This window comes from Salvelinus sp. IW2-2015, unplaced genomic scaffold (assembly GCF_002910315.2).
Source record: "Salvelinus sp. IW2-2015 unplaced genomic scaffold, ASM291031v2 Un_scaffold2419, whole genome shotgun sequence".
NCBI classification, from domain to species: Eukaryota; Metazoa; Chordata; class Actinopteri; order Salmoniformes; family Salmonidae; genus Salvelinus; species Salvelinus sp. IW2-2015.
The window spans coordinates 23098-34337 of NW_019943740.1; positions in this window are offsets into that span (position 1 = coordinate 23098).

Sequence of the window (11240 nt, forward strand, 5' to 3'; positions counted from 1 at the left end):
TTTGCCTGTTTGATGGTTCGTCAGAAGGCATAGCGGGATTCCTTATAAGCTTCCGGGTTAGAGTCCCGCTCCTTGAAAGCTGCAGCTCTAGCCTTTAGCTCAGTGCGGATGTTGCCTGTAATCCATGGCTTTTGGTTGGGGTATGTACGTACAGTCACTGTTGTCTGGGAGGCAGCCTACCACAGTGGTAACAACCCCTCAGTAACCCAGCGGTTAGCAGCGTTGTCTCATTGGCCAATCCACCTTTTCGGGAGCCCCATTTACCACCCGGAACGCTTCAATGGAGAGTCGAACACCTGTTGGGCATTTCTGGCTCAGTGTGCCCTCATTTTCAAGCTTCAGGCTCTCAGCTACTGCTGTATGGGAACAGCAGCTGGCCATATGCGTTAGTCTGGAGGGGTTCGTGGTAGAGGTGAAGAAGGTTTTTTACACCCCGTTCTCCAGGAGAGAAGCTGCCCGGAAGCTATTGCAGCTTCGGCAGGACTCCTGCAGTGTGGCCGACTATGCGGTGGATTTCCCACATTGGCAGTGGAGAGTGCTTGGACCCAGGAAGCACTGTTCTATATGTTCCTGCACGGCATCTCAGAGGAGATCAAGGACGAGCTTGCTGCTCGGGAGTTACCTATGGATCTCGATTCCCTCATCGCTTTGACCATCCGAATCGATGGGCGACTACGGGAACAACAGAGGGAGAGGAAATTTGACTTCGCTCGCACGTTCAGGGATTCCACCTTGCCTCCGAGTCATCCCGGAAGTCCCCGATGATCCTGTTGCCAAGAGAACCCGAGGCTTCCCGACCTTCCCMGAGAGTCGCCGAAGACGACTGAGTCACCGCTTCCCGAGCCTATGCAACTAGGTAGAGCTGGGCTATCTCCAGCGGAACGGCAATACAGGATCAACACGAAGAGTTGTCTGTATTACGGGACTCTTGGTCATTTTGTGGCCTCTTGTCCTTTCAAGAGATCAGGCTCACTGGGGGAGTGAGTACTCTGGTGGGCCATATGGAGAACTATCCTGCTTCCCTTGCTCGCACCCCTGTTCATGCAATCCTACTGTGGGGAAACCAGTCTAAATCTCTCCAGGTCCAGCTACCTAGGCTTCCGAGCTAAAACAATTAAATTCCTGCGAGACTATTCAATTCCTGCTCATCAAGTCTCTTCAGATTCTCGTGGTATTGGGATTCTCTTGGCTCCAGCGACACAATCCCCTAATCAACTGGTCTACTGGTGCCATCATGGGCTGGAGTCTGTTCTGCCACGCCCAGTGTCTGAAGTCAGCGCATCCTGCCCCGGGACGTCTTCATGGGGGATTGGAAGGTGCCCCGGACCTTTCCGTCATTCCCGCGGAGTACCAGGACCTTTGGGAGGTGTTCAACAAGGCCCGGCTACTTCGCTTCCACCGCACCGACCATATGACTACGGGATTGACCTTCYCCCTAGCACCACTCCGCCCCGGGGTGACTGTACTCGCTGTTGGGACCGGAGACCAAGGCTATGGACACCTACATTGGGGACTCCCTAGCAGCAGGATTAAAACGTCCTTCGTCCTCTCCCGCCGGCGCAGGGTTCTACTTTGTGGAGAAGAAGGACAAAACCCTGTGCCCGTGCATCGACTATCGGGGTCTCAATGACATAACGGTGAAGAACCGCTACCCACTACCACTCATCTCCTCGGCCTTCGAGCCGCTCCAGGGGGCTACCTTGTTTCCCAAGCTGGATCTACGGAACGCCTACCACCTGGTGCGGTATCAGGAGGGGGATGAGCGGAAGACCGCCTTCAACACGGCCAGCGGCCACTACGAGTATTTGGTCATGCCATTTGGCCTCACCTCACCATTTGGCCTCTTCTCTCTCTTCCTTTCCTCTCATCACTTCTTCTCTCTCCTCCTCTCCTCTCCTCTTTTCTTCTCTCTCCTCCTCTCATCTCCTCTTTTCTTCTATCTCCTCCTCTCCCGTCCTCTCTTCTTCTCTCTCCTCCTCTCCTCTCCTCTCCTCTTTTCTCTCCTCCTCTCCTCATCACTTCTTCTCTCTCCTCCTCTCCTCATCAGTTCTTCCCTCTCCTCTCCTTGAAAGTTATCCAGTGTTTTCATATTTCCCGGCTCAGTGTATTTGGGTTCAGTCGTAAACAGAGGGATTTGTTGAGCTGGTGTCAAGGGGCCAGTTAGAGGTGCATGGAGGCATCAGAAGCCCCGTTTATACCTCGTCCTAACATGCATCCTGTGTCCTTATCTTGTTCACATTCTGATTGGGTCCCCATTTTAAGACAGTAGACAAATCTTCCTGCCCTCCTCTGGAGGCGATACTTCAATTAATGTGCAGATAGTACTGCATATAATAATGTAAGTAGCTAGAACAGCTCATATGAACAGGARCCTATCTCCTGTTTCTGTAGCATGTGGCGGCTTGATGTACAATTACACCCCTGGGACAGGACGCTAGTCCATCACAGGGCCTTACCCACAATCTATCTCCTTAATGAGGAGTGTCAAGCAGACAGTCTTTGATATGACTCGGCCGAGGAACGAATTCCCAACCTTGCAATTTCAGGGCGGACACAAATCACAAGGCCACTGAGTTGTAATAATAATATGCTGATATTATATAATAATATTAATGTGCAAATACTACATACTATTAATGTGCAGATACTATATAATATTAATGTGCAGATACTACATAATATTAATGTGCAGATACTACATAATATTAATGTGCAGATACTATATAATATTAATGTGATGATACTATATAATATTAATGTGGCAGATACTACATAATATTAATGTGCATATACTACATATATTAATGTGCAGATACTACATAATATTAATGTGCAGATACTACATAATATTAATGTGCAGATACTACATAATATTAATGTGCAGATACTAATAATATTAATGTGCAGATACTATATAATATTAATGTGATGATACTATTAATATTAATGTGCAGATACTACATATATTAGTGCAGATACTACATAATATTAATGTGCAGATACTATATAATATTAATGTGATGATACTATATAATTTAATGTGCAGATACTACATAATATTAATGTGCATATACTACATAATATTAATGTGCAGATACTATAATATTAATGTGCAGATACTACATAATATTAATGTGCAGATACTACATAATATTAATGTGCAGATACTATATAATATTAATGTGCACTATCTATAATATTAATGTGCAATACTAATAATATTAATGTGATGATACTAACATAATATTATGTGCAGATACTATAATAATTTAATGTGCAGATACTACATAATATTAATGTTGCAGTACTACATAATATTAATGTTGCAGATACTACATAATATTAATGTGCAGATACTACATAATATTAATGTGATGATACTATATAATATTAATGTGATGATACTATATGATATTAATGTGCAGATACTATATAATAATATTAATGTGATGATATTATATAATAATAATAATATTAATGTGATAATACTGTCACGTCCTGATCTGTTTCACCTGTCCTTGTGATTGTCTCCACCCCCTCCAGGTGTCGCTTATTTTCCCCAGTGTATTTATCCCTGTGTTTCCTGTCTCTCTGTGCCAGTTCGTCTTGTATGTTTCCAAGTCAACCAGCGATTTTTCCCGTTCTCCTGCTTTTTGCTATTCTCCTTTTTCTGGTCCTCCCGGTTTGGACCCTTGTCTGTTTCTGGACTCTGTAGCCGCCTGCCTGACCATTCTGCCTGCCTTGACCACGAGCCTGTCTGCCACTCTGTACCTCCTGGACTCTGATCTGGTTTTGACCTTTTGCCTGTCCAYGACCAYTCTCTTGCCTACTTCTTTTGGATTATTAAACAGCTTAAACTCCAACCATCTGCCTCCTGTGTCTGCATCTGGGTCTTGCCTTGTGTCATGATAAATACTATATAATAATAATGTGCAGATACTATATATGTAACATCTACTTCCAACTCACACTCTCAAACACATAGATCCCCTGAACGCAGCTCACTCTCTAGATCCCAATCACCTGAATTCTGATTACCTGTTCACACACCTGTATGTCATTTACACACTCTATTTAGTTCAGTTCTTTGCACCCCATCATTGTGAGGTATTGTTTGTTTTGATTCATGTTTTATTTGGAGCTCTGTTTATATCCATATTAGTCCTCCCGTGTTTCATAGTTTTTGGCCATCCTCACTAACGACGCATTTTTGCCTGTTCCCTGCCTGTACTTTTGCCCAGCTACCTGCCTCCTCCTGTGGTCCTTTACCAACAAACACCATATACTAATGATCAGATACTATATAATAATAATGATCAGATACTATATAATAATAATGTGATGATATTATATAATAATATTAATGTGATGATACTATATACTAATGTGATGATACGATATACTAATGTGATGATACTATATAATAATATTAATGTAATGATACTATATACTAATGTGATGATACTATATAATAATAATGATCAGATACTATATAATAATATTAATGTGGTGATACTATATAATAATAATAATGTAATGATACTATATAATATTAATGTTCAGATACTATATAATACTGTGATGATACTATATAATAATATTAATGTGCAAATACTACATAATACTAATGTGCAGATACTATATAATATTAATGTAATGATACTATATAATATTAATGTTCAGATACTATATAATATTGCTGTAATGATACTATATAATAATAATGTAATGATACTATATAATAATGTGATGAGACTATATAATATTAATGTTCAGATACTATATAGTAATGTGATGATATTATAYAATAATGATGTAATGATACTATATAATAATAATGCAATGATACTATATAATATTAATGTTCAGATACTATATACTAATGTGATGATACTATATAATAATGTAATGATACTATATAATAATAATGTGATGATACTATATACGAATAATGTGATGATACTATATAATAATAATGTGATGATACCATATAATAATAATGTGATGATACTATATAATAATGTGATGATACTAATTATAATAATAATTGATGATACCTATAATAATATGTGATGAATACTATATAATAATAATTGTGATGATAACCATTTAATATGTGAGATACCATATAATGTGATGATACCTATATAATAATAATTGATAATGAATACTATATACAATAATGTGATGAACCTATATAATAATAATGTGATGTATAACTATATACTAATGTGATGATACTTTAATAAATGTGATGATACTATTATAATAATAATGTGATGATACTATATAATAATAATGTGATGATACTATATACTAATAATGTGATGATACTATATATATATGTGAATGATACTATATAAATAATAATGTGATGATACTATATAATAATAATGTGATGATACTATCATACTAATGTGATGATACTATATATAATAATGTGATATACTATATCCTAATGTGATGATACTATATCATAATGTGATGATACTATATAATAATAATGTGATGATACTATATAATAATAATGTGATGATACTATATACTAATAATGTGATGATACTATATAATAATGTGATGATACTATATAATAATAATGTGATGATACTATATAATAATAATGTGATGGTACTATATACTAATGTGATGATACGATATAATAATAATGTGATGATCTATAGTACTATGTGATGATACTATATAATAATGTGATGTACTATATAATAATAATGTGATGATACATATATATATAATGTGATGATAGATAGTAATGTGATGATACTATATAAATAATGTGATGAACTATATTAATAATGTGATGATACTATATAATAATAATGTGATGATACTATATAATAAATGTGATGATACTATATAATAAATGTGATGATACATATAATAATAATGTGATGATACTATATATAATGTGATGATATATATAATACTAATGTGATGATACTATATAATAATAATGTGATGAATACCATATATATAATAATGTGATGATACTATATAATAATGGATATACTATATAATAATGTGATGATACTATATAATAATGTGATGATACTATATAATAATGTGATGATACTATATAATAATGTGATGATGACCATAATAATAATAATGTGATGATACTATATAATAATGTGATGATACTATATAATATGTGATGATACCATATAATAATATGTATGATATATATAATATAATGTGATGATACTATAATAGTAATGGTGATGATACTATATAATAAAAATGTGATGATACTATATAATAATAATGTGATGATACCATATAATAATAATGTGATGATACCATATAATAATAATGTTGATGATACTATATATTAATTGTGATGATACTCATATAATACTAATGTGATATAACTATATAATAATGTGATGATACATATAATAATAATGTGATGATACCATATAATGTGATAACTATATAATAATATGTGATGATACTATATAATATGTGATGATACTATATAATAATGTGATGATACCATATAATAATAATGTGATGCTACTATATAATAATGTTGATACTATATAATATTAATGTGATGATACTATATAATAATGTGATGACACTATATAATATTAATGTTCAGATACTATATAGTAATGTGATGAATTTATATAATATTAATGTTCAGATCTATATAATACTGTGATGATACTATATAATAATATTAATGTGCAGATACTGATATAATAATACTGTGATGATACTATATTAATAATGTGATGATATATATTAATAATGAATAATGTGATGATCACTATATAATAATACGTGATGATACGATATACTAATGTGATGATCACTATATAATAATGTGCAGATACTATATAGTAATTATGATGATACATAATAATATTAATGTGATGATACTATATAATAATAATGTGATGATACTATATAATAAGGTCTTTGTCTCTCCCTTTCCCTTGTTTTTTGTCATCCTTACTATAAAGATATAGATGTCATCACCTCCAGCATTGTTTACATCTCATATAAGAGTGAAGTCCGTAGGTAAGGATACACACATTTACGATAAGCAATGTTTTGTATGTATGCTATATGCATTCTAACTAAACAATTGATCGTTGCATCACAGAGAATATAGAGATGCATATTTGTGGAATAACAAAGGAAAGAATGTAGTATATCCACTCTAACAACAATTAAACAGGTACTTGTGTTCATGGACGCGTTCCAAAGACATAATTGTGGTGTTTTAGCATTATTTGTTGAGCTTAGTTGCAAGAGTGATCATCTTTCTCTCGTTAACAGAAAGTGCTTCCTTGTTGACGAATGTGAATTTCAGAGAACATTGCTGTTCCTCTAATTCCATATTACCCACGAGAGGAAATAACTAGGGCTGTTTTGAGAAGATGTATGTGTGTGTTGGTGTGTGTTGGTGTCACGGCGTCAACAGAAGTGGACCCAAAGCGCAGCGTGGTGAGCGTACATATTCCTTTTATTTAGAATGACGCTGACAAAAAACAATAAACAATACCAAAAACGACGTGAAGCTTAAGGGCATAATAGTGCCAAAACAAGTTAACTTCCCACACTGAAGGAGGGAAAAGGGCTACCTAAGTATGGTTCCCAATCAGGACAATGATAGACAGCTGTCCTGATTGAGAACCATACCGGCCAAAACATAGAAAATACAAAATCATAGAAAACAAACATAGAAGCCCACCCCAAATCACCCTGACCAAACCAAATAGAGACATAAAAGGCTCTCTATGGTCAGGGTGTGACAGTACCCTGCAAAACCTGAACCTATAGGGGAGGGTCTGGGTGGCATCTATCCGCGGTGGCGGCTCTGGTGCGGGATGTAGACCCCGCTCCACCACTGGCTCACCCACTTTGGTGGCCCTCCTGGTGGGGGACCCTCGTCGGGGCCCCGGACTGGCACCTCGTCGCGGGCCCCGGACTGGGCACCTCGTCGCGGGCCCCGGACTGGGGACCGTCGCGGAGCTCCGAGGCGTCGCGAGCTCCGGACTGGAGAACGTCGCCGGAGGCTCTGGACTGGGGACTGTCGCGGAGGCTCCGGACTGGGGGCCGTCGCCGGAGGCTCCGGACTCGAGGCCGTCGGGAAGAGGCTCCGGACTGGGGGACCGTCGCTGGAGGCTCCGGACTGCGAGGCCGTCGCTGGAGGCTCCGGACTGGAGAACGGAGCAAAGTACAGATAGATCCTTGATGAAAGCTGCTCCAGAGCACTCAGGACCTCAGACTTGGCGAAGGTTCACCTTCGACACCGACCCTAGCACACAGCCAAGACAACGAGAAAGTGGCTTCGGGACAAGCCTCTGAAATGTCCTTCAGTGGCCAGCCAAGGCCGGACTTGAACCCAATGAACATTCTGGAGAGACCTGAAAATAGCTGTGCAGCAATGCTCCCCTTCCAACCTGACAGAGCTTGTAGCGTCATAGCCAAGAAGATTCGATGCTGTAATTGCTGCCAAAAGTGCTTCAACAAAGTACTGAGTAAAGGCTCTGAATACTTGTGATATTTCATTTTTACATTTTTTTATGAATTAGCAAAAAATTCTAAAAACTTGTTTTAGCTTTGTCATTATGGTGTATTGTGTGTAGATTGATAAGAAAAAAACTACATTTTATCCACTTTAGAATAAGGCTGTAACGTAACAAAATGTGGAAAAAGTCAAGGGGTCTGAATACTTTSSGAAGGCACTGTATGTCAACAATCCTTCCTCGAAAGGATGGATTACATTTCATGTTTTGTCTGGGTTTCATGACAAATCACCCTATAGTCACCTTTAATTACACCTTCTTTTTAAGAACTGATTGTTCTAAAGACCAATTAGTAAAAAAACAACAAWCAGAATTGGTCTGCATGTGTAAAGACATTTCTCAGACGCTGTGACATGTTTTTCACCAAGGAATGTGTTCGGAACTGGGCAGCCTGCGATGTCACCAGATAGTCATTATTCTGAAGCAGACTCGTAACTGGGAGGTGTGCAGAKAGATGATTAGGGTTATTGATACTAATGTTATAAATGGTATGTCTACAGAACAAGGAAAGAAATAGGTGTTTAATGGACAATCATTCTTAGCTGTGTCATTGTCGAGGAGAATTACGTGAGAATGCCCCAGGTACRATCCTTCATTTGTTTTTCAGTCAAAGAGTAGTACTGCCACTTTTTATGTTGCAAAGCTGAAGGATGGGGCTGGATAAATGAAACCACTCTCAAATTCATAGATGGAGTTATGAATGCAAGGACTGGGTGTCCAAACTTGGTATTGGACATTAAAGAACCACAGAATGTCCAATACTTATTGTTCATATTACACCCGAGTGCCTCGGTCACAAAACAATTCAGGTTTGCAAATGTACACCCATAAAATATATAACTAGCAATATCATGACATTGGATAATTGGGAGAACGAAAAGGTAGAAAAACAAACGTGTGGTTAGTGAAGCATAAAGAACAAGTAATTATGGATGGAGAGACATTAAACATGACATGACAGTGAGCTGTGGCACACACACACACACACACACACACACACACACACACACCTACACACAACACCCCCCAACCCCCCACCACACACACACACACACACACACACACACACAACAGCGTGTCTCTCTGCCATCTCCAGTAGCAGACACAGTAATTGGTATGTGAAGCGAGGGGGAATCAGGTTATGGAGAGCAGAGAGAGAGAGAAGAGAGAAGAAGAGAGAGAGAGAGAGAGAAGGAGAGAGAGAGAGAGAGAGACGAGAGAGAGAGAGAGAAGGAGAGAGAGAGAGACGAGAGAGAAGAGAGAGAGAGGAGAGAGAGAGAGAGAGAGAGAGAGAGGATACCTTTTCATCAGTAAAACAAATTCCACAGTCCTTCTGTCTGGTCTAGTCTGTTCTCATTATAGATACATTGGCTTTATATTGGAGGACAGAGCAGAGGGCAGTTAAATCTAACGTTAAAGTTAACACCCTAAAGATGCACTATGGCAGAAATCGCTCCATCATTTCCTGGTTGCTAAAATTCTAATTGTTTGTCCAATTTCAGTTTGTGACAAAACAAGCAAAGTAGAGTGCAGAGAGAATCAATGTACCATCTTTCTAAACCGCTGTGAAATACATTTTCCATAACCAAAAATGAAACTTAATCACGGGACGACATAGTGCACATAGCACAGATCTACCGCTTCTTAGACAGATGATGACAGATCTATTAACTAAAATGTCTATGTTAAAAAAAAGTTTACCATTATTTAACAAGGCAAGTCAGTTAAGAACAAAATTCTATGTGAATTTGGTTGCTTTGCCCAAAAATGTACATATTGCAGCTTTAAATGGTTTGGGAGTTCAAACTAAAGCTTTAAAGTCTCTGATGCCTTTTATCAAGAACAGACAGACCTAGTGGAATGAGGGAGTGGAATGATGCTGCATATTTTATTCTCTATACATACGATTGTTCCAGTTCATATCAGTGGCTATGCATATACACTAATCGTGTACACTAAAATGTACATCTTAAATGCTAAAAATATGTGAAAAACATTTATTTTGTGCGTTAGGATTTATGTTGTGTCTGTGAGGGCACATTTACCTGTTGTCATGATGGATATTGTCATTATAGTCGTGAGCAGGTGGAAGTCCATGTCTGGTGATGCAGTGCCACCTATTGTCCTGTCATGTAGCTGCTTCTGTCTGGTGGAGAACCCAGAGTGCTCTGAAACCTGTTCTGGTGGAGAACCCAGAGTGCTCTGAACCTTTTGGGGAGACCAGAGTGCTCTGAAACCTGTTCTGGTGGAGAACCAGAGTGCTCTGAAACCTGTTTCTGGTGAGAACCCAGAGTGCTCTGAAACCTGTTCTGGTGGAAACCCAGAGTGCTCTGAAACCTGTTCTGGTGGAACCTAGATGTCCTGAAACCTGTTCTGGTGGAGAACCCAGAGTGCTCTGAAACCTGTTCTGGTGGAGAACCCAGAGTGCTCTGAAACCTGTTCTGGTGGAGAACCAGAGTGCTCTGAAACCTGTTCTGGTGGAGAACCAGTGCTCTGAAACCTGTTCTGGTGAGAACCCAGAGTTGCTCTGAAACCTGTTTCTGGTGGAGAACCAGAGTGCTCTGAAACCTGTTTGGTGGGAGAACCCAGAGTGCTCTGAAAACCTGTTTCTGGTGGAGAACCAGTTGCTCTGAAACCTGTTCTGGTGGAGAACCAGAGTGCTCTGAAACCTGTTTCTGG